The 25,383-nt window shown below is 37.1% G+C and overlaps 2 long non-coding RNA genes across 2 annotated transcripts; both read left to right on the top strand.

The window, feature by feature from the left end:
- The first annotated feature begins 5,626 nt into the window (after positions 1-5,626).
- On the top strand, positions 5,627-8,419 carry LOC146509052 (uncharacterized). Its single transcript, XR_014876685.1, has 2 exons — positions 5,627-7,966; positions 8,087-8,419. It is a non-coding gene; the product is annotated as an uncharacterized LOC146509052 (long non-coding RNA).
- Positions 8,420-8,984: 565 nt separating this feature from the next.
- LOC146509051 (uncharacterized) lies at positions 8,985-12,200 on the top strand. The gene is made up of 2 exons (XR_014877044.1): positions 8,985-11,364; positions 11,485-12,200. It is a non-coding gene; the product is annotated as an uncharacterized LOC146509051 (long non-coding RNA).
- Positions 12,201-25,383: the final 13,183 nt, after the last annotated feature.

The raw sequence follows: 25,383 nt of genomic DNA, 5'->3' as shown, positions 1-25,383 counted from the left end.
TGTGTGTAAAGCACACTTGATCTCCCACAGGCTGCGTATACTGAAGAAACACCCCAGTCTATCTAAAGCAGGGGGAAAATCGTCATCACGCAGCTAAATGTTCAGCTTTTTCTAGGAGGCTCGATCCTCGCTTTAATATATCTGCTAATACATCACTTACAAAATGTGCTTAAAAAAGCGGTGACTCTAGTTTCCCCACAGACTGCATGCATTTGTGGCTGAAACTGGAGTCCTGGAATCCCAGTAATGTGCCAGGTTGCGCGTAAAAAGTTAATTTTATGCACGTCTCATGCACGAGACTCGGACATTTAAAACACCAACTTCGTCAAATAATAAATTCCTCTAGTTTTGGTGACAAAACGTCCACTCTGAGTCAAAAGTCCCGATGGACTGTGTCCATGATGCTGATAGAAGCTTTCAACATTTGGCGTATAATATTGCTGTAGCGAAATATTAACATGCGATAATCCTTTATGACTACGCCGCATGATACAATCTGTACATTAATATATGTGATTTTCTATATATGATACAGTGATTTTTAAAGACAACACCCATATTTTTGTGCATCAACTGAAGCACTAACTGAGAAATAAGCAGCTTCAATGTAAAGAAAATAAAAAACTGAAGACTGTTGCCATGGTAGCAGGAATGTTACCGTAACACAGAAGCTAAAACTATGACATCACATTGACGTCATGGCTGTTCCTTTGATCGTTTTTTTTAACTGTCAGTTGCTTTGATCTGTTTCCCTTAAATACAAGTTATCCCGCTTACACGCAGCACCTCGACAATACGTCGGACAAACTTCTGTTTTGCAGGATTGTAAAACTAAACGAAGGATCGTACTAGACAGTTTCTGTAATCTCCACTGAACTACCTTTATAGCAAGCATGCCTCTCTTGCTTTTGACTCATCATGTGATTCCTTGGGCTTTTAAAACGGCTCGACAGCTCGTGAAATCTGCTCTGGCACAACCTCAGGCAGAGTGTTGTCCACCTAATACTGAGACAGGCTTGGAGTGCCTGAGTGAAAATCAGCAAAACACAGCTGAACAGCACACGTCTGTCATCAGCAGAGATAATTTACTCAACAATACTTGTTCTACACATGTGGATACACCATGTGATGAATCCTGTGAGCAACTTCACAGAGGTTCAGAAGGATCTCGTCTATCCATAGTTCCAAAAGCTCTTCTTTGCATACCCAGAGCTGCTGTTCTTATCACAAAGCCCATAATTAACTTCACTAAAGCAACCGTGACAACTTTTCTCAACATGACGGTACATGGCCTTTCGAAAATCAGACGAATGCTTCGAATTTTATTCCCTTTGACGGAAGAAGATTTTGATTATTCTAACAAAGTCGCCATTGAAATAGGGTCAATAGGAGTACTACTTATAGTTATCACCTGTTTCTTCACTCTAATTTGTCTCGTTTTCTTTAGATTTTTGGGAAACTGTGTGTTTAGACTCAAGAAAAAAGTTTCACAAGCTTTGAGCTGGGTCCAGAAGAAAGCTTTCGGCTCGAAGTGCCAGAGTGAAACTCAGCAGTACTCATATGAAGAGTTCGGGTTTTTGATTGGCAGAGATATTTTACTCAACAATACTTGTTCTACAGATGTGGATAAACCATGTGATGAATCCTGTGAGCAACTTCACATCGATTCACAAGGTTACATTTTTCTTGATTTGGACTGAAATTCATGAATCTCAGTCACATCTTAGAGAAGAAACCATCAGTGAGACTGACAGGACAGGAATCTGTCAGACAGACTGATTCCTTAAAATAGCAAGATGAGGAAAGTATTGAGCGTGTCTTTAAAGAGACACAACAAAATCTTGATTTGGTTAAAACTGTTTTAAATTGGCTATAAAATCTTGACTGGAGTATAACAATATTCATTAGACTCTTACCATCTTGATCAGGCAATACACACAACAGTTCAAAACGTTCATCAACCCAACCAGCCGCGACAGATGGCTGCCCCTCCCTGAGCCTGGTTCTGTCGGAGGTTTCTTCCTATTAAAAGGGAGTTTTTCCTTCCCACCGTCGCCAAAGTGCTTGCTCACAGGGGATTGTTAAACCCTTTTTGGGTTTATCTCTCAAATACTGCAGGGTCCTTCCCTTACAGTACACAGAGATTTGGGATGACTGTTGTGATTTATGGGTGGATGACTGGATGTGTTAAGCGCTTTGGGGTCCTTAGGGACTAATAAAGCGCTATACAAATACAGGCCATTTACCATTGTTTACCATTTATTGCCTTACAAATAAACTTTAATTGTAAATAAAAATGTCAAATTTAAAAAGTAATGGTTTGTGTGTACTTTTAAGTGATGTATGTCAAAGTCAACGCAACAAGTCAGTGTTTCTTGATATTTATTTATAATCACCTCTGCTAATTCTTGATATTTATTATTGAGTGAGCTGTGTATATATATATATATATATATATATATATATATATATATATATATATATATATATATATATATATATATATATATATATATATATTGGGAGCTTCAAATGAAAACTCAGAAATCCTGCCTCTTTCTTTTTATATTTTTTATTGTCAATCAATTAATTAATTATTTAAAAGAATCCTTTCACGAGACATTTAAGAGAGAAACATTGCTGTGTAATTTTAGAGTTGTTTGTTTTAGATTGAGTGGTGATCCAGTTCAGTTCAGTTCTGTTCAAGTCCTTCAAAACCTGCAACTAAACACTGAAATGATCAAATTTCCCCCATATTTTCTATTATTCTGATGCCAAAAACGACAACAGACAAATGAGTGTCAGTGCTTTGCAACAGAAAAGATGATTTTGAAAAAGCTGAACAATACACATTACATTTCATCTATGAAATTTAACTTTTATTCACTCACTAAAAAGTGTTTCATCTAATTTTCAGCCATTTCCTTTTAATATTCAATCATTGTTATCCAGTTATATATAATATTATTTATAAAGTGAAATAAGACTTTATGAACCCAGTGTTTTCTGGCTCCCACAGGTTGGCTGTGTGTCCATATGGCATACATATTACAAACAATCGATTACAGATACTCCTATGCTTAACTCCTTATGTGTGTAAAGCACACTTGATCTCTAACAGGCTGCGTATACTGAAGAAACACCCCAGTCTATCTAAAGCAGGGGGAAAATCGTCATCACGCAGCTAAATGTTCAGCTTTTTCTCGATCCTCGCTTTAATATATCTGTTAGAACTAATACATCACGTACAAAATGTGCTTAAAAGAGCGGTGACTCTTGTTTCCCCACAGACTGCATGCATTTGTGGCTGAAACTGGAGTCCTGGAATCCCAGTAATGTACCAGGTTGCGCGTAAAAAGTTAATTTTATGCACGTCTCATGCACGAGACTCGGACCTTTAAAACACCAACTTCGTCAAATAATAAATTCCTCTAGTTTTGGTGACAAAACGTCCACTCTGAGTCAAAAGTCCTGATGGACTGTGTCCATGATGCTGATAGAAGCCTTCAACATTTGACGTATAATATTGCTGTAGCGAAATATTAACATGCGATAATCCTTTATGACTACGCCGCATGATACAATCTGTACATTAATATATGTGATTTTCTATATATGATACAGTGATTTTTAAAGACAACACCCATATTTTTGTGCATCAACTGAAGCACTAACTGAGAAATAAGCAGCTTCAATGTAAAGACAATAAAAAATGAGGACTGTTGCCATGGTAGCAGGAATGTTACCGTAACACAGAAGCTAAAACTATGACATCACATTGACGTCATGGCTGTTCCTTTGATCGTTTTTTTTAACTGTCAGTTGCTTTGATCTGTTTCCCTTAAATACAAGTTATCCCGCTTACACGCAGCACCTCGACAATACGTCGGACAAACTTCTGTTTTGCAGGATTGTAAAACTAAACGAAGGATCGTACTAGACAGTTTCTGTAATCTCCACTGAACTACCTTTATAGCAAGCATGCCTCTCTTGCTTTTGACTCATGTGATTCCTTGGGCTTTTAAAACGGCTCGACAGCTCGTGAAATCTGCTCTGGCACAACCTCAGGCAGAGTGTTGTCCACCTAATACTGAGACAGGCTTGGAGTGCCTGAGTGAAAATCAGCAGAACACAGCTGAACAGCACACGTCTGTCATCAGCAGAGATAATTTACTCAACAATACTTGTTCTACACATGTGGATACACCATGTGATGAATCCTGTGAGCAACTTCACAGAGGTTCAGAAGGATCTCGTCTATCCATAGTTCCAAAAGCTCTTCTTTGCATACCCAGAGCTGCTGTTCTTATCACAAAGCCCATAATTAACTTCACTAAAGCAACCGTGACAACTTTTCTCAACATGACGGTACATGGCCTTTCGAAAATCAGACGAATGCTTCGAATTTTATTCCCTTTGACGGAAGAAGATTTTGATTATTCTAACAAAGTCGCCATTGAAATAGGGCCAATAGGAGGACCACTTATAATTATCACCTGTTTCTTCACTCTAATTTGTCTCGTTTTCTTTAGATTTTTGGGAAACTGTGTGTTTAGACTCAAGAAAAAAGTTTCACAAGCTTTGAGCTGGGTCCAGAAGAAAGCTTTCGGCTCGAAGTGCCAGAGTGAAACTCAGCAGTACTCATATGAAGAGTTCGGGTTTTTGATTGGCAGAGATATTTTACTCAACAATACTTGTTCTACAGATGTGGATAAACCATGTGATGAATCCTGTGAGCAACTTCACATCGATTCACAAGGTTACATTTTTCTTGATTTGGACTGAAATTCATGAATCTCAGTCACATCTTAGAGAAGAAAGCATCAGTGAGACTGACAGGACAGGAATCTGTCAGACAGACTGATTCCTTAAAATAGCAAGATGAGGAAAGTATTGAGCGTGTCTTTAAAGAGGCACAACAAAATCTTGATTTGGTTAAAACTGTTTTAAATTGGCTATAAAATCTTGACTGGAGTATAACAATATTCATTAGACTCTTACCATCTTGATCAGGCGATACACACAACAGTTCAAAACGTTCATCAACCCAACCAGCCGCGACAGATGGCTGCCCCTCCCTGAGCCTGGTTCTGTCGGAGGTTTCTTCCTATTAAAAGGGAGTTTTTCCTTCCCACCGTCGCCAAAGTGCTTGCTCACAGGGGATTGTTAAACCCTTTTTGGGTTTATCTCTCAAATACTGCAGGGTCCTTCCCTTACAGTACACAGAGATTTGGGATGACTGTTGTGATTTATGGGTGGATGACTGGATGTGTAAAGCGCTTTGGGGTCCTTAGGGACTAATAAAGCGCTATACAAATACAGGCCATTTACCATTGTTTACCATTTATTGCCTTACAAATAAACTTTAATTGTAAATAAAAATGTCAAATTTAAAAAGTAATGGTTTGTGTGTACTTTTAAGTGATGTATGTCAAAGTCAACGCAACAAGTCAGTGTTTCTTGATATTTATTTATAATCACCTCTGCTAATTCTTGATATTTATTATTGAGTGAGCTGTGTATATATATATATATATATATATATATATATATATATATATATATATATATATATATATATATATATATATAGTGGGAGCTTCAAATGAAAACTCAGAAATCCTGCCTCTTTCTTTTTATATTTTTTATTGTCAATCAATTAATTTATTATTTAAAAGAATCCTTTCACGAGACATTTAAGAGAGAAACATTGCTGTGTAATTTTAGAGTTGTTTGTTTTAGATTGAGTGGTGATCCAGTTCAGTTCAGTTCTGTTCAAGTCCTTCAAAACCTGCAACTAAACACTGAAATGATCAAATTTCCCCCATATTTTCTATTATTCTGATGCCAAAAACGACAACAGACAAATGAGTGTTAGTGCTTTGCAACAGAAAAGATGATTTTGAAAAAGCTGAACAATACACATTACATTTCATCTATGAAATTTCACTTTTATTCACTCACTAAAAAGTGTTTCATCTAATTTTCAGCCATTTCCTTTTAATATTCAATCATTGTTATCCAGTTATATATAATATTATTTATAAAGTGAAATAAGACTTTATGAACCCAGTGTTTTCTGGCTCCCACAGGTTGGCTGTGTGTCCATATGGCATACATATTACAAACAATCGATTACAGATACTCATATGCTTAACTCCTTATGTGTGTAAAGCACACTTGATCTCTAACAGGCTGCGTATACTGAAGAAACACCCCAGTCTATCTAAAGCAGGGGGAAATCGTCATCACGCAGCTAAATGTTCAGCTTTTTCTCGATCCTCGCTTTAATATATCTGTTAGAACTAATACATCACGTACAAAATGTGCTTAAAAAAGCGGTGACTCTTGTTTCCCCACAGACTGCATGCATTTGTGGCTGAAACTGGAGTCCTGGAATCTCAGGAATGTGCCAAGTTGCGCGTAAAAAGTTAATTTTATGCACGTCTCATGCACGAGACTCGGACCTTTAAAACACCAACTTCGTCAAATAATAAATTCCTCTAGTTTTGGTGACAAAACGTCCACTCTGAGTCAAAAGTCCTGATGGACTGTGTCCATGATGCTGATAGAAGCCTTCAACATTTGACGTATAATATTGCTGTAGCGAAATATTAACATGCGATAATCCTTTATGACTACGCCGCATGATTCAATCTGTACATTAATATATGTGATTTTCTATATATGATACAGTGATTTTTAAAGACAACACCCATATTTTTGTGCATCAACTGAAGCACTAACTGAGAAATAAGCAGCTTCAATGTAAAGACAATAAAAAATGAAGACTGTTGCCATGGTAGCAGGAATGTTACCGTAACACAGAAGCTAAAACTATGACATCACCTTGACGTCATGGCTGTTCCTTTGATCGTTTTTTTTAACTGTCAGTTGCTTTGATCTGTTTCCCTTAAATACAAGTTATCCCGCTTACACGCAGCACCTTGACAATACGTCGGACAAACTTCTGTTTTGCAGGATTATAAAACTAAACGAAGGATCGTACTAGACAGTTTCTGTAATCTCCACTGAACTACCTTTATAGCAAGCATGCCTCTCTTGCTTTTGACTCATGTGATTCCTTGGGCTTTTAAAACGGCTCGACAGCTCGTGAATTCTGCTCTGGCACAACCTCAGGCAGAGTGTTGTCCACCTAATACTGAGACAGGCTTGGAGTGCCTGAGTGAAAATCAGCAGAACACAGCTGAACAGCACACGTCTGTCATCAGCAGAGATAATTTACTCAACAATACTTGTTCTACACATGTGGATACACCATGTGATGAATCCTGTGAGCAACTTCACAGAGGTTCAGAAGGATCTCGTCTATCCATAGTTCCAAAAGCTCTTCTTTGCATACCCAGAGCTGCTGTTCTTATCACAAAGCCCATAATTAACTTCACTAAAGCAACCGTGACAACTTTTCTCAACATGACGGTAGATGGCCTTTCGAAAATCAGACAAATGCTTCGAATTTTATTCCCTTTGACGGCAAAAGATTTTGATTATTCTACCAAAGTCGCCATTGAAATAGGGCCAATAGGAGGACCACTTATAGTTATCACCTGTTTCTTCACTGTAATTTGTCTCATTTTCTTTAGATTTTTGGGAAACTGTCTGTTTAGACTCAAGAAAAAAGTTACACAAGCTTTGAGCTGGGTCCAGAAGAAAGCTTTCGGCTCGAAGTGCCGGCGTGAAACTCAGCAGTACTCATATGAAGAGTTCATGTTTTTGATTGGCAGAGATATTTTACTCAACAATACTTCTTCTACATATGTGGATAAACCATGTGATGAATCCTGTGAGCAACTTCACATCGATTCACAAGGTTACATTTTTCTCTGAGATGTGACTGAAATTCATGAATCTCAGTCACATCTTAGAGAAGAAAGCATCAGTGAGACTGACAGGACAGGAATCTGTCAGACAGACTGATTCCTTAAAATAGCAAGATGAGGAAAAAGTAAGTAAAATTTATTTATATAGCACATTTCACAGATAAAAATCACAAAGCGCTTTACAGTAAGATCAGACATACAAGTTAAAATTAATCAAAAGCCCGTTTGTATAAAAATGTCTTCAGCTGCTTTTTAAAGGAGTCAGTAGAGTCTAGACAGCGTAGACTGCACACGTCATTTGACCTTAGAACTGAAGAAGCTTCTCGGATGAGAGGTGAAACATCTTCAAGCAACTTAAAGAAGTCCAGACGCTTTTCTTTGCAAGCTCCTTTGACCACGATGACCTGGATGACTGAGAACCTTCACAGACACTTAAAACAGCAAGATGAGGAAAGTATTGAGCGTGTCTTTAAAGAGACACAACAAAATCTTGATTTGGTTAAAACTGTTTTAAATTAGCTATAAAATCTTGACTGGAGTATAACAATATTCATTAGACTCTTACCATCTTGATCAGGCGATACACACAACAGTTCCAAACGTACATCAACCCAACCAGCCGCGACAGATGGCTGCCCCTCCCTGAGCCTGGTTCTGTCGGAGGTTTCTTCCTATTAAAAGGGAGTTTTTCCTTCCCACCGTCGCCAAAGTGCTTGCTCACAGGGGATTGTTAAACCCTTTTTGGGTTTATCTCTCAAATACTGCAGGGTCCTTCCCTTACAGTACACAGAGATTTGGGATGACTGTTGTGATTTATGGGTGGATGACTGGATGTGTTCAGCGCTTTGGGGTCCTTAGGGACTAATAAAGCGCTATACAAATACAGGCCATTTACCATTGTTTACCATTTATTGCCTTACAAATAAACTTTAATTGTAAATAAAAATGTCAAATTTAAAAAGTAATGGTTTGTGTGTACTTTTAAGTGATGTATGTCAAAGTCAACGCAACAAGTCAGTGTTTCTTGATATTTATTTATAATCACCTCTGCTAATTCTTGATATTTATTATTGAGTGAGCTGTATATATATATATATATATATATATATATATATATATATATATATATATATATATATATATATAGTGGGAGCTTCAAATGAAAACTCAGAAATCCTGCCTCTTTCTTTTTATATTTTTTATTGTCAATCAATTAATTAATTATTTAAAAGAATCCTTTCACGAGACATTTAAGAGAGAAACATTGCTGTGTAATTTTAGAGTTGTTTGTTTTAGATTGAGTGGTGATCCAGTTCAGTTCAGTTCTGTTCAAGTCCTTCAAAACCTGCAACTAAACACTGAAATGATCAAATTTCCCCCATATTTTCTATTATTCTGATGCCAAAAACGACAACAGACAAATGAGTGTTAGTGCTTTGCAACAGAAAAGATGATTTTGAAAAAGCTGAACAATACACATTACATTTCATCTATGAAATTTCACTTTTATTCACTCACTAAAAAGTGTTTCATCTAATTTTCAGCCATTTCCTTTTAATATTCAATCATTGTTATCCAGTTATATATAATATTATTTATAAAGTGAAATAAGACTTTATGAACCCAGTGTTTTCTGGCTCCCACAGGTTGGCTGTGTGTCCATATGGCATACATATTACAAACAATCGATTACAGATACTCATATGCTTAACTCCTTATGTGTGTAAAGCACACTTGATCTCTAACAGGCTGCGTATACTGAAGAAACACCCCAGTCTATCTAAAGCAGGGGGAAATCGTCATCACGCAGCTAAATGTTCAGCTTTTTCTCGATCCTCGCTTTAATATATCTGTTAGAACTAATACATCACGTACAAAATGTGCTTAAAAGAGCGGTGACTCTCGTTTCCCCACAGACTGCATGCATTTGTGGCTGAAACTGGAGTCCTGGAATCTCAGTAATGTACCAAGTTGCGCGTAAAAAGTTAATTTTATGCACGTCTCATGCACGAGACTCGGACCTTTAAAACACCAACTTCGTCAAATAATAAATTCCTCTAGTTTTGGTGACAAAACGTCCACTCTGAGTCAAAAGTCCTGATGGACTGTGTCCATGATGCTGATAGAAGCCTTCAACATTTGACGTATAATATTGCTGTAGCGAAATATTAACATGCGATAATCCTTTATGACTACGCCGCATGATTCAATCTGTACATTAATATATGTGATTTTCTATATATGATACAGTGATTTTTAAAGACAACACCCATATTTTTGTGCATCAACTGAAGCACTAACTGAGAAATAAGCAGCTTCAATGTAAAGACAATAAAAAATGAAGACTGTTGCCATGGTAGCAGGAATGTTACCGTAACACAGAAGCTAAAACTATGACATCACCTTGACGTCATGGCTGTTCCTTTGATCGTTTTTTTTAACTGTCAGTTGCTTTGATCTGTTTCCCTTAAATACAAGTTATCCCGCTTACACGCAGCACCTCGACAATACGTCGGACAAACTTCTGTTTTGCAGGATTATAAAACTAAACGAAGGATCGTACTAGACAGTTTCTGTAATCTCCACTGAACTACCTTTATAGCAAGCATGCCTCTCTTGCTTTTGACTCATCATGTGATTCCTTGGGCTTTTAAAACGGCTCGACAGCTCGTGAATTCTGCTCTGGCACAACCTCAGGCAGAGTGTTGTCCACCTAATACTGAGACAGGCTTGGAGTGCCTGAGTGAAAATCAGCAGAACACAGCTGAACAGCACACGTCTGTCATCAGCAGAGATAATTTACTCAACAATACTTGTTCTACACATGTGGATACACCATGTGATGAATCCTGTGAGCAACTTCACAGAGGTTCAGAAGGATCTCGTCTATCCATAGTTCCAAAAGCTCTTCTTTGCATACCCAGAGCTGCTGTTCTTATCACAAAGCCCATGATTAACTTCACTAAAGCAACCGTGACAACTTTTCTCAACATGACGGTAGATGGCCTTTCGAAAATCAGACGAATGCTTCGAATTTTATTCCCTTTGACGGCAAAAGATTTTGATTATTCTAACAAAGTCGCCATCGAGATAGGGCCAATAGGAGGACCACTTATAGTTATCACCTGTTTCTTCACTGTAATTTGTCTCATTTTCTTTAGATTTTTGGGAAACTGTCTGTTTAGACTCAAGAAAAAAGTTTCACAAGCTTTGAGCTGGGTCCAGAAGAAAACTTCAGGCTCGAAGTGCCAGAGTGAAACTCAGCAGTACTCATATGAAGAGTTCATGTTTTTGATTGGCAGAGATATTTTACTCAACAATACTTCTTCTACATATGTGGATAAACCATGTGATGAATCCTGTGAGCAATTTTACATCGATTCACAAGGTTACATTTTTCTCTGAGATGTGACTGAAATTCATGAATCTCAGTCACATCTTAGAGAAGAAAGCATCAGTGAGACTGACAGGACAGGAATCTGTCAGACAGACTGATTCCTTAAAATAGCAAGATGAGGAAAAAGTAAGTAAAATTTATTTATATAGCACATTTCACAGATAAAAATCACAAAGCGCTTTACAGTAAGATCAGACATACAAGTTAAAATTAATCAAAAGCCCGTTTGTATAAAAATGTCTTCAGCTGCTTTTTAAAGGAGTCAGTAGAGTCTAGACAGCGTAGACTGCACACGTCATTTGACCTTAGAACTGAAGAAGCTTCTCGGATGAGAGGTGAAACGTCTTCAAGCAACTTAAAGAAGTCCAGACGCTTTTCTTTGCAAGCTCCTTTGACCACGATGACCTGGATGACTGAGAACCTTCACAGACACTTAAAATAGCAAGATGAGGAAAGTATTGAGCGTGTCTTTAAAGAGACACAACAAAATCTTGATTTGGTTAAAACTGTTTTAAATTAGCTATAAAATCTTGACTGGAGTATAACAATATTCATTAGACTCTTACCATCTTGATCAGGCGATACACACAACAGTTCAAAACGTACATCAACCCAACCAGCCGCGACAGATGGCTGCCCCTCCCTGAGCCTGGTTCTGTCGGAGGTTTCTTCCTATTAAAAGGGAGTTTTTCCTTCCCACCGTCGCCAAAGTGCTTGCTCACAGGGGATTGTTAAACCCTTTTTGGGTTTATCTCTCAAATACTGCAGGGTCCTTCCCTTACAGTACACAGAGATTTGGGATGACTGTTGTGATTTATGGGTGGATGACTGGATGTGTTCAGCGCTTTGGGGTCCTTAGGGACTAATAAAGCGCTATACAAATACAGGCCATTTACCATTTTTTACCATTTATTGCCTTACAAATAAACTTTAATTGTAAATAAAAATGTCAAATTTAAAAAGTAATGGTTTGTGTGTACTTTTAAGTGATGTATGTCAAAGTCAGCGCAACAAGTCAGTGTTTCTTGATATTTATTTATAATCACCTCTGCTAATTCTTGATATTTATTATTGAGTGAGCTGTATATATATATATATATATATATATATATATATATATATATATATATAGGGAGCTTCAAATGAAAACTCAGAAATCCTGCCTCTTTCTTTTTATATTTTTTATTGTCAATCAATCAATTAATTATTTAAAAGAATCCTTTCACGAGACATTTAAGAGAGAAACATTGCTGTGTAATTTTAGAGTTGTTTGTTTTAGATTGAGTGGTGATCCAGTTCAGTTCAGTTCTGTTCAAGTCCTTCAAAACCTGCAACTAAACACTGAAATGATCAAATTTCCCCCATATTTTCTATTATTCTGATGCCAAAAACGACAACAGACAAATGAGTGTTAGTGCTTTGCAACAGAAAAGATGATTTTGAAAAAGCTGAACAATACACATTACATTTCATCTATGAAATTTCACTTTTATTCACTCACTAAAAAGTGTTTCATCTAATTTTCAGCCATTTCCTTTTAATATTCAATCATTGTTATCCAGTTATATATAATATTATTTATAAAGTGAAATAAGACTTTATGAACCCAGTGTTTTCTGGCTCCCACAGGTTGGCTGTGTGTCCATATGGCATACATATTACAAACAATCGATTACAGATACTCATATGCTTAACTCCTTATGTGTGTAAAGCACACTTGATCTCTAACAGGCTGCGTATACTGAAGAAACACCCCAGTCTATCTAAAGCAGGGGGAAATCGTCATCACGCAGCTAAATGTTCAGCTTTTTCTCGATCCTCGCTTTAATATATCTGCTAATACATCACTTACAAAATGTGCTTAAAAGAGCGGTGACTCTTGTTTCCCCACAGACTGCATGCATTTGTGGCTGAAACTGGAGTCCTGGAATCCCAGTAATGTACCAGGTTGCGCGTAAAAAGTTAATTTTATGCACGTCTCATGCACGAGACTCGGACCTTTAAAACACCAACTTCGTCAAATAATAAATTCCTCTAGTTTTGGTGACAAAACGTCCACTCTGAGTCAAAAGTCCTGATGGACTGTGTCCATGATGCTGATAGAAGCCTTCAACATTTGGCGTATAATATTGCTGTAGCGAAATATTAACATGCGATAATCCTTTATGACTACGCCGCATGATACAATCTGTACATTAATATATGTGATTTTCTATATATGATACAGTGATTTTTAAAGACAACACCCATATTTTTGTGCATCAACTGAAGCACTAACTGAGAAATAAGCAGCTTCAATGTAAAGACAATAAAAAATGAAGACTGTTGCCATGGTAGCAGGAATGTTACCGTAACACAGAAGCTAAAACTATGACATCACCTTGACGTCATGGCTGTTCCTTTGATCGTTTTTTTTAACTGTCAGTTGCTTTGATCTGTTTCCCTTAAATACAAGTTATCCCGCTTACACGCAGCACCTTGACAATACGTCGGACAAACTTCTTTTTTGCAGGATTAGTAAAACTAAACGAAGGATCGTACTAGACAGTTTCTGTAATCTCCACTGAACTACCTTTATAGCAAGCATGCCTCTCTTGCTTTTGACTCATGTGATTCCTTGGGCTTTTAAAACGGCTCGACAGCTCGTGAATTCTGCTCTGGCACAACCTCAGGCAGAGTGTTGTCCACCTAATACTGAGACAGGCTTGGAGTGCCTGAGTGAAAATCAGCAGAACACAGCTGAACAGCACACGTCTGTCATCAGCAGAGATAATTTACTCAACAATACTTGTTCTACACATGTGGATACACCATGTGATGAATCCTGTGAGCAACTTCACAGAGGTTCAGAAGGATCTCGTCTATCCATAGTTCCAAAAGCTCTTCTTTGCATACCCAGAGCTGCTGTTCTTATCACAAAGCCCATAATTAACTTCACTAAAGCAACCGTGACAACTTTTCTCAACATGACGGTACATGGCCTTTCGAAAATCAGACGAATGCTTCGAATTTTATTCCCTTTGACGGAAGAAGATTTTGATTATTCTAACAAAGTCGCCATTGAAATAGGGTCAATAGGAGGACCACTTATAATTATCACCTGTTTCTTCACTCTAATTTGTCTCGTTTTCTTTAGATTTTTGGGAAACTGTGTGTTTAGACTCAAGAAAAAAGTTTCACAAGCTTTGAGCTGGGTCCAGAAGAAAGCTTTCGGCTCGAAGTGCCAGAGTGAAACTCAGCAGTACTCATATGAAGAGTTCGGGTTTTTGATTGGCAGAGATATTTTACTCAACAATACTTGTTCTACAGATGTGGATAAACCATGTGATGAATCCTGTGAGCAACTTCACATCGATTCACAAGGTTACATTTTTCTTGATTTGGACTGAAATTCATGAATCTCAGTCACATCTTAGAGAAGAAAGCATCAGTGAGACTGACAGGACAGGAATCTGTCAGACAGACTGATTCCTTAAAATAGCAAGATGAGGAAAGTATTGAGCGTGTCTTTAAAGAGACACAACAAAATCTTGATTTGGTTAAAACTGTTTTAAATTGGCTATAAAATCTTGACTGGAGTATAACAATATTCATTAGACTCTTACCATCTTGATCAGGCGATACACACAACAGTTCAAAACGTTCATCAACCCAACCAGCCGCGACAGATGGCTGCCCCTCCCTGAGCCTGGTTCTGTCGGAGGTTTCTTCCTATTAAAAGGGAGTTTTTCCTTCCCACCGTCGCCAAAGTGCTTGCTCACAGGGGATTGTTAAACCCTTTTTGGGTTTATCTCTCAAATACTGCAGGGTCCTTCCCTTACAGTACACAGAGATTTGGGATGACTGTTGTGATTTATGGGTGGATGACTGGATGTGTAAAGCGCTTTGGGGTCCTTAGGGACTAATAAAGCGCTATACAAATACAGGCCATTTACCATTGTTTACCATTTATTGCCTTACAAATAAACTTTAATTGTAAATAAAAATGTCAAATTTAAAAAGTAATGGTTTGTGTGTACTTTTAAGTGATGTATGTCAAAGTCAACGCAACAAGTCAGTGTTTCTTGATATTTATTTATAATCACCTCTGCTAATTCTTGATATTTATTATTGAGTGAGCTGTGTATATATATATATATATATATATATATATATATATATATATATATATATATATATATATATATATATATATATATATATATATATATATATATATAGTGGGAGCTTCAAATGAAAACTCAGAAATCCTGCCTCTTTCTTTTTATATTTTTTATTGTCAATCAATTAATTAATTATTTAAAAGAATCCTTTCACGAGACATTTAAGAGAGAAACATTGCTGTGTAATTTTAGAGTTGTTTGTTTTAGATTGAGTGGTGATCCAGTTCAGTTCAGTTCTGTTCAAGTCCTTCAAAACCTGCAACTAAACACTGAAATGATCAAATTTCCCCCATATTTTCTATTATTCTGATGCCAAAAACGACAACAGACAAATGAGTGTTAGTGCTTTGCAACAGAAAAGATGATTTTGAAAAAGCTGAACAATACACATTACATTTCATCTATGAAATTTCACTTTTATTCACTCACTAAAAAGTGTTTCATCTAATTTTCAGCCATTTCCTTTTAATATTCAATCATTGTTATCCAGTTATATATAATATTATTTATAAAGTGAAATAAGACTTTATGAACCCAGTGTTTTCTGGCTCCCACAGGTTGGCTGTGTGTCCATATGGCATACATATTACAAACAATCGATTACAGATACTCATATGCTTAACTCCTTATGTGTGTAAAGCACACTTGATCTCTAACAGGCTGCGTATACTGAAGAAACACCCCAGTCTATCTAAAGCAGGGGGAAAATCGTCATCACGCAGCTAAATGTTCAGCTTTTTCTCGATCCTCGCTTTAATATATCTGTTAGAACTAATACATCACGTACAAAATGTGCTTAAAAGAGCGGTGACTCTCGTTTCCCCACAGACTGCATGCATTTGTGGCTGAAACTGGAGTCCTGGAATCCCAGTAATGTACCAAGTTGCGCGTAAAAAGTTAATTTTATGCACGTCTCATGCACGAGACTCGGACCTTTAAAACACCAACTTCGTCAAATAATAAATTCCTCTAGTTTTGGTGACAAAACGTCCACTCTGAGTCAAAAGTCCTGATGGACTGTGTCCATGATGCTGATAGAAGCCTTCAACATTTGACGTATAATATTGCTGTAGCGAAATATTAACATGCGATAATCCTTTATGACTACGCCGCATGATTCAATCTGTACATTAATATATGTGATTTTCTATATATGATACAGTGATTTTTAAAGACAACACCCATATTTTTGTGCATCAACTGAAGCACTAACTGAGAAATAAGCAGCTTCAATGTAAAGACAATAAAAAATGAAGACTGTTGCCATGGTAGCAGGAATGTTACCGTAACACAGAAGCTAAAACTATGACATCACCTTGACGTCATGGCTGTTCCTTTGATCGTTTTTTTTAACTGTCAGTTGCTTTGATCTGTTTCCCTTAAATACAAGTTATCCCGCTTACACGCAGCACCTCGACAATACGTCGGACAAACTTCTGTTTTGCAGGATTATAAAACTAAACGAAGGATCGTACTAGACAGTTTCTGTAATCTCCACTGAACTACCTTTATAGCAAGCATGCCTCTCTTGCTTTTGACTCATCATGTGATTCCTTGGGCTTTTAAAACGGCTCGACAGCTCGTGAGATCTGCTCTGGCACAACCTCAGGCAGAGTGTTGTCCACCTAATACTGAGACAGGCTTGGAGTGCCTGAGTGAAAATCAGCAGAACACAGCTGAACAGCACACGTCTGTCATCAGCAGAGATAATTTACTCAACAATACTTGTTCTACACATGTGGATACACCATGTGATGAATCCTGTGAGCAACTTCACAGAGGTTCAGAAGGATCTCGTCTATCCATAGTTCCAAAAGCTCTTCTTTGCATACCCAGAGCTGCTGTTCTTATCACAAAGCCCATAATTAACTTCACTAAAGCAACCGTGACAACTTTTCTCAACATGACGGTACATGGCCTTTCGAAAATCAGACGAATGCTTCGAATTTTATTCCCTTTGACGGCAAAAGATTTTGATTATTCTAACAAAGTCGCCATTGAAATAGGGTCAATAGGAGGACCACTTATAGTTATCACCTGTTTCTTCACTCTAATTTGTCTCGTTTTCTTTAGATTTTTGGGAAACTGTGTGTTTAGACTCAAGAAAAAAGTTTCACAAGCTTTGAGCTGGGTCCAGAAGAAAGCTTTCGGCTCGAAGTGCCAGAGTGAAACTCAGCAGTACTCATATGAAGAGTTCGGGTTTTGATTGGCAGAGATATTTTACTCAACAATACTTGTTCTACAGATGTGGATAAACCATGTGATGAATCCTGTGAGCAACTTCACATCGATTCACAAGGTTACATTTTTCTTGATTTGGACTGAAATTCATGAATCTCAGTCACATCTTAGAGAAGAAAGCATCAGTGAGACTGACAGGACAGGAATCTGTCAGACAGACTGATTCCTTAAAATAGCAAGATGAGGAAAGTATTGAGCGTGTCTTTAAAGAGGCACAACAAAATCTTGATTTGGTTAAAACTGTTTTAAATTAGCTATAAAATCTTGACTGGAGTATAACAATATTCATTAGACTCTTACCATCTTGATCAGGCGATACACACAACAGTTCAAAACGTTCATCAACCCAACCAGCCGCGACAGATGGCTGCCCCTCCCTGAGCCTGGTTCTGTCGGAGGTTTCTTCCTATTAAAAGGGAGTTTTTCCTTCCCACCGTCGCCAAAGTGCTTGCTCACAGGGGATTGTTAAACCCTTTTTGGGTTTATCTCTCAAATACTGCAGGGTCCTTCCCTTACAGTACACAGAGATTTGGGATGACTGTTGTGATTTATGGGTGGATGACTGGATGTGTTCAGCGCTTTGGGGTCCTTAGGGACTAATAAAGCGCTATACAAATACAGGCCATTTACCATTGTTTACCATTTATTGCCTTACAAATAAACTTTAATTGTAAATAAAAATGTCAAATTTAAAAAGTAATGGTTTGTGTGTACTTTTAAGTGATGTATGTCAAAGTCAACGCAACAAGTCAGTGTTTCTTGATATTTATTTATAATCACCTCTGCTAATTCTTGATATTTATTATTGAGTGAGCTGTATATATATATATATATATATATATATATATATATATATATATATATATATATATATATATATATAGTGGGAGCTTCAAATGAAAACTCAGAAATCCTGCCTCTTTCTTTTTATATTTTTTATTGTCAATCAATTAATTTATTATTTAAAAGAATCCTTTCACGAGACATTTATGAGAGAAACATTGCTGTGTAATTTTAGAGTTGTTTGTTTTAGATTGAGTGGTGATCCAGTTCAGTTCAGTTCTGTTCAAGTCCTTAAAAACCTGCAACTAAACACTGAAATGATCAAATTTCCCCCATATTTTCTATTATTCTGATGCCAAAAACGACAACAGACAAATGAGTGTTAGTGCTTTGCAACAGAAAAGATGATTTTGAAAAAGCTGAACAATACACATTACATTTCATCTATGAAATTTCACTTTTATTCACTCACTAAAAAGTGTTTCATCTAATTTTCAGCCATTTCCTTTTAATATTCAATCATTGTTATCCAGTTATATATAATATTATTTATAAAGTGAAATAAGACTTTATGAACCCAGTGTTTTCTGGCTCCCACAGGTTGGCTGTGTGTCCATATGGCATACATATTACAAACAATCGATTACAGATACTCCTATGCTTAACTCCTTATGTGTGTAAAGCACACTTGATCTCCACAGGCTGCGTATACTGAAGAAACACCCCAGTCTATCTAAAGCAGGGGGAAAATCGTCATCACGCAGCTAAATGTTCAGCTTTTTCTAGCTCGATCCTCGCTTTAATATATCTGTAACTAATACATCACGTACAAAATGTGCTTAAAAGAGCGGTGACTCTTGTTTCCCCACAGACTGCATGCATTTGTGGCTGAAACTGGAGTCCTGGAATCCCAGTAATGTACCAAGGTTGCGCGTAAAAAGTTAATTTTATGCACGTCTCATGCACGAGACTCGGACCTTTAAAACACCAACTTCGTCAAATAATAAATTCCTCTAGTTTTGGTGACAAAACGTCCACTCTGAGTCAAAAGTCCTGATGGACTGTGTCCATGATGCTGATAGAAGCCTTCAACATTTGACGTATAATATTGCTGTAGCGAAATATTAACATGCGATAATCCTTTATGACTACGCCGCATGATACAATCTGTACATTAATATATGTGATTTTCTATATATGATACAGTGATTTTTAAAGACAACACCCATATTTTTGTGCATCAACTGAAGCACTAACTGAGAAATAAGCAGCTTCAATGTAAAGACAATAAAAAATGAGGACTGTTGCCATGGTAGCAGGAATGTTACCGTAACACAGAAGCTAAAACTATGACATCACATTGACGTCATGGCTGTTCCTTTGATCGTTTTTTTTAACTGTCAGTTGCTTTGATCTGTTTCCCTTAAATACAAGTTATCCCGCTTACACGCAGCACCTTGACAATACGTCGGACAAACTTCTGTTTTGCAGGATTATAAAACTAAACGAAGGATCGTACTAGACAGTTTCTGTAATCTCCACTGAACTACCTTTATAGCAAGCATGCCTCTCTTGCTTTTGACTCATCATGTGATTCCTTGGGCTTTTAAAACGGCTCGACAGCTCGTGAGATCTGCTCTGGCACAACCTCAGGCAGAGTGTTGTCCACCTAATACTGAGACAGGCTTGGAGTGCCTGAGTGAAAATCAGCAGAACACAGCTGAACAGCACACGTCTGTCATCAGCAGAGATAATTTACTCAACAATACTTGTTCTACACATGTGGATACACCATGTGATGAATCCTGTGAGCAACTTCACAGAGGTTCAGAAGGATCTCGTCTATCCATAGTTCCAAAAGCTCTTCTTTGCATACCCAGAGCTGCTGTTCTTATCACAAAGCCCATAATTAACTTCACTAAAGCAACCGTGACAACTTTTCTCAACATGACGGTACATGGCCTTTCGAAAATCAGACGAATGCTTCGAATTTTATTCCCTTTGACGGAAGAAGATTTTGATTATTCTAACAAAGTCGCCATTGAAATAGGGTCAATAGGAGGACCACTTATAGTTATCACCTGTTTCTTCACTCTAATTTGTCTCGTTTTCTTTAGATTTTTGGGAAACTGTGTGTTTAGACTCAAGAAAAAAGTTTCACAAGCTTTGAGCTGGGTCCAGAAGAAAGCTTTCGGCTCGAAGTGCCAGAGTGAAACTCAGCAGTACTCATATGAAGAGTTCGGGTTTTTGATTGGCAGAGATATTTTACTCAACAATACTTGTTCTACAGATGTGGATAAACCATGTGATGAATCCTGTGAGCAACTTCACATCGATTCACAAGGTTACATTTTTCTTGATTTGGACTGAAATTCATGAATCTCAGTCACATCTTAGAGAAGAAACCATCAGTGAGACTGACAGGACAGGAATCTGTCAGACAGACTGATTCCTTAAAATAGCAAGATGAGGAAAGTATTGAGCGTGTCTTTAAAGAGACACAACAAAATCTTGATTTGGTTAAAACTGTTTTAAATTGGCTATAAAATCTTGACTGGAGTATAACAATATTCATTAGACTCTTACCATCTTGATCAGGCGATACACACAACAGTTCAAAACGTTCATCAACCCAACCAGCCGCGACAGATGGCTGCCCCTCCCTGAGCCTGGTTCTGTCGGAGGTTTCTTCCTATTAAAAGGGAGTTTTTCCTTCCCACCGTCGCCAAAGTGCTTGCTCACAGGGGATTGTTAAACCCTTTTTGGGTTTATCTCTCAAATACTGCAGGGTCCTTCCCTTACAGTACACAGAGATTTGGGATGACTGTTGTGATTTATGGGTGGATGACTGGATGTGTAAAGCGCTTTGGGGTCCTTAGGGACTAATAAAGCGCTATACAAATACAGGCCATTTACCATTGTTTACCATTTATTGCCTTACAAATAAACTTTAATTGTAAATAAAAATGTCAAATTTAAAAAGTAATGGTTTGTGTGTACTTTTAAGTGATGTATGTCAAAGTCAACGCAACAAGTCAGTGTTTCTTGATATTTATTTATAATCACCTCTGCTAATTCTTGATATTTATTATTGAGTGAGCTGTGTATATATATATATATATATATATATATATATATATATATATATATATATATATATATATATATAGGGAGCTTCAAATGAAAACTCAGAAATCCTGCCTCTTTCTTTTTATATTTTTTATTGTCAATCAATTAATTAATTATTTAAAAGAATCCTTTCACGAGACATTTAAGAGAGAAACATTGCTGTGTAATTTTAGAGTTGTTTGTTTTAGATTGAGTGGTGATCCAGTTCAGTTCAGTTCTGTTCAAGTCCTTCAAAACCTGCAACTAAACACTGAAATGATCAAATTTCCCCCATATTTTCTATTATTCTGATGCCAAAAACGACAACAGACAAATGAGTGTTAGTGCTTTGCAACAGAAAAGATGATTTTGAAAAAGCTGAACAATACACATTACATTTCATCTATGAAATTTCACTTTTATTCACTCACTAAAAAGTGTTTCATCTAATTTTCAGCCATTTCCTTTTAATATTCAATCATTGTTATCCAGTTATATATAATATTATTTATAAAGTGAAATAAGACTTTATGAACCCAGTGTTTTCTGGCTCCCACAGGTTGGCTGTGTGTCCATATGGCATACATATTACAAACAATCGATTACAGATACTCCTATGCTTAACTCCTTATGTGTGTAAAGCACACTTGATCTCTAACAGGCTGCGTATACTGAAGAAACACCCCAGTCTATCTAAAGCAGGGGGAAATCGTCATCACGCAGCTAAATGTTCAGCTTTTTCTCGATCCTCGCTTTAATATATCTGTTAGAACTAATACATCACGTACAAAATGTGCTTAAAAAAGCGGTGACTCTTGTTTCCCCACAGACTGCATGCATTTGTGGCTGAAACTGGAGTCCTGGAATCTCAGTAATGTGCCAAGTTGCGCGTAAAAAGTTAATTTTATGCACGTCTCATGCACGAGACTCGGACCTTTAAAACACCAACTTCGTCAAATAATAAATTCCTCTAGTTTTGGTGACAAAACGTCCACTCTGAGTCAAAAGTCCTGATGGACTGTGTCCATGATGCTGATAGAAGCCTTCAACATTTGACGTATAATATTGCTGTAGCGAAATATTAACATGCGATAATCCTTTATGACTACGCCGCATGATACAATCTGTACATTAATATATGTGATTTTCTATATATGATACAGTGATTTTTAAAGACAACACCCATATTTTTGTGCATCAACTGAAGCACTAACTGAGAAATAAGCAGCTTCAATGTAAAGACAATAAAAAATGAAGACTGTTGCCATGGTAGCAGGAATGTTACCGTAACACAGAAGCTAAAACTATGACATCACCTTGACGTCATGGCTGTTCCTTTGATCGTTTTTTTTAACTGTCAGTTGCTTTGATCTGTTTCCCTTAAATACAAGTTATCCCGCTTACACGCAGCACCTTGACAATACGTCGGACAAACTTCTGTTTTGCAGGATTATAAAACTAAACGAAGGATCGTACTAGACAGTTTCTGTAATCTCCACTGAACTACCTTTATAGCAAGCATGCCTCTCTTGCTTTTGACTCATGTGATTCCTTGGGCTTTTAAAACGGCTCGACAGCTCGTGAATTCTGCTCTGGCACAACCTCAGGCAGAGTGTTGTCCACCTAATACTGAGACAGGCTTGGAGTGCCTGAGTGAAAATCAGCAGAACACAGCTGAACAGCACACGTCTGTCATCAGCAGAGATAATTTACTCAACAATACTTGTTCTACACATGTGGATACACCATGTGATGAATCCTGTGAGCAACTTCACAGAGGTTCAGAAGGATCTCGTCTATCCATAGTTCCAAAAGCTCTTCTTTGCATACCCAGAGCTGCTGTTCTTATCACAAAGCCCATAATTAACTTCACTAAAGCAACCGTGACAACTTTTCTCAACATGACGGTAGATGGCCTTTCGAAAATCAGACAAATGCTTCGAATTTTATTCCCTTTGACGGCAAAAGATTTTGATTATTCTACCAAAGTCGCCATCGAGATAGGGCCAATAGGAGGACTACTTATAGTTATCACCTGTTTCTTCACTGTAATTTGTCTCATTTTCTTTAGATTTTTGGGAAACTGTCTGTTTAGACTCAAGAAAAAAGTTACACAAGCTTTGAGCTGGGTCCAGAAGAAAGCTTTCGGCTCGAAGTGCCGGCGTGAAACTCAGCAGTACTCATATGAAGAGTTCATGTTTTTGATTGGCAGAGATATTTTACTCAACAATACTTCTTCTACATATGTGGATAAACCATGTGATGAATCCTGTGAGCAACTTCACATCGATTCACAAGGTTACATTTTTCTCTGAGATGTGACTGAAATTCATGAATCTCAGTCACATCTTAGAGAAGAAAGCATCAGTGAGACTGACAGGACAGGAATCTGTCAGACAGACTGATTCCTTAAAATAGCAAGATGAGGAAAGTATTGAGCGTGTCTTTAAAGAGACACAACAAAATCTTGATTTGGTTAAAACTGTTTTAAATTAGCTATAAAATCTTGACTGGAGTATAACAATATTCATTAGACTCTTACCATCTTGATCAGGCGATACACACAACAGTTCAAAACGTTCATCAACCCAACCAGCCGCGACAGATGGCTGCCCCTCCCTGAGCCTGGTTCTGTCGGAGGTTTCTTCCTATTAAAAGGGAGTTTTTCCTTCCCACCGTCGCCAAAGTGCTTGCTCACAGGGGATTGTGTAAACCCTTTTTGGGTTTATCTCTCAAATACTGCAGGGTCCTTCCCTTACAGTACACAGAGATTTGGGATGACTGTTGTGATTTATGGGTGGATGACTGGATGTGTTCAGCGCTTTGGGGTCCTTAGGGACTAATAAAGCGCTATACAAATACAGGCCATTTACCATTGTTTACCATTTATTGCCTTACAAATAAACTTTAATTGTAAATAAAAATGTCAAATTTAAAAAGTAATGGTTTGTGTGTACTTTTAAGTGATGTATGTCAAAGTCAACGCAACAAGTCAGTGTTTCTTGATATTTATTTATAATCACCTCTGCTAATTCTTGATATTTATTATTGAGTGAGCTGTATATATATATATATATATATATATATATATATATATATATATATATAGTGGGAGCTTCAAATGAAAACTCAGAAATCCTGCCTCTTTCTTTTTATATTTTTTATTGTCAATCAATTAATTTATTATTTAAAAGAATCCTTTCACGAGACATTTATGAGAGAAACATTGCTGTGTAATTTTAGAGTTGTTTGTTTTAGATTGAGTGGTGATCCAGTTCAGTTCAGTTCTGTTCAAGTCCTTAAAAACCTGCAACTAAACACTGAAATGATCAAATTTCCCCCATATTTTCGATTATTCTGATGCCAAAAACAACAACAGACAAATGAGTGTTAGTGCTTTGCAACAGAAAAGATGATTTTGAAAAAGCTGAACAATACACATTACATTTCATCTATGAAATTTCACTTTTATTCACTCACTAAAAAGTGTTTCATCTAATTTTCAGCCATTTCCTTTTAATATTCAATCATTGTTATCCAGTTATATATAATATTATTTATAAAGTTAAATAAGACTTTATGAACCCAGTGTTTTCTGGCTCCCACAGGTTGGCTGTGTGTCCATATGGCATACATATTACAAACAATCGATTACAGATACTCCTATGCTTAACTCCTTATGTGTGTAAAGCACACTTGATCTCCCACAGGCTGCGTATACTGAAGAAACACCCCAGTCTATCTAAAGCAGGGGGAAAATCGTCATCACGCAGCTAAATGTTCAGCTTTTTCTAGGAGGCTCGATCCTCGCTTTAATATATCTGCTAATACATCACTTACAAAATGTGCT

This window comes from Neolamprologus multifasciatus, chromosome 11 (assembly GCF_963576455.1).
Source record: "Neolamprologus multifasciatus chromosome 11, fNeoMul1.2, whole genome shotgun sequence".
In the NCBI taxonomy this organism is placed as follows: Eukaryota; Metazoa; Chordata; class Actinopteri; order Cichliformes; family Cichlidae; genus Neolamprologus; species Neolamprologus multifasciatus.
Note: the sequence above shows the minus strand (reverse complement) of the source record. Positions and strands in the feature narration are given on the sequence as shown.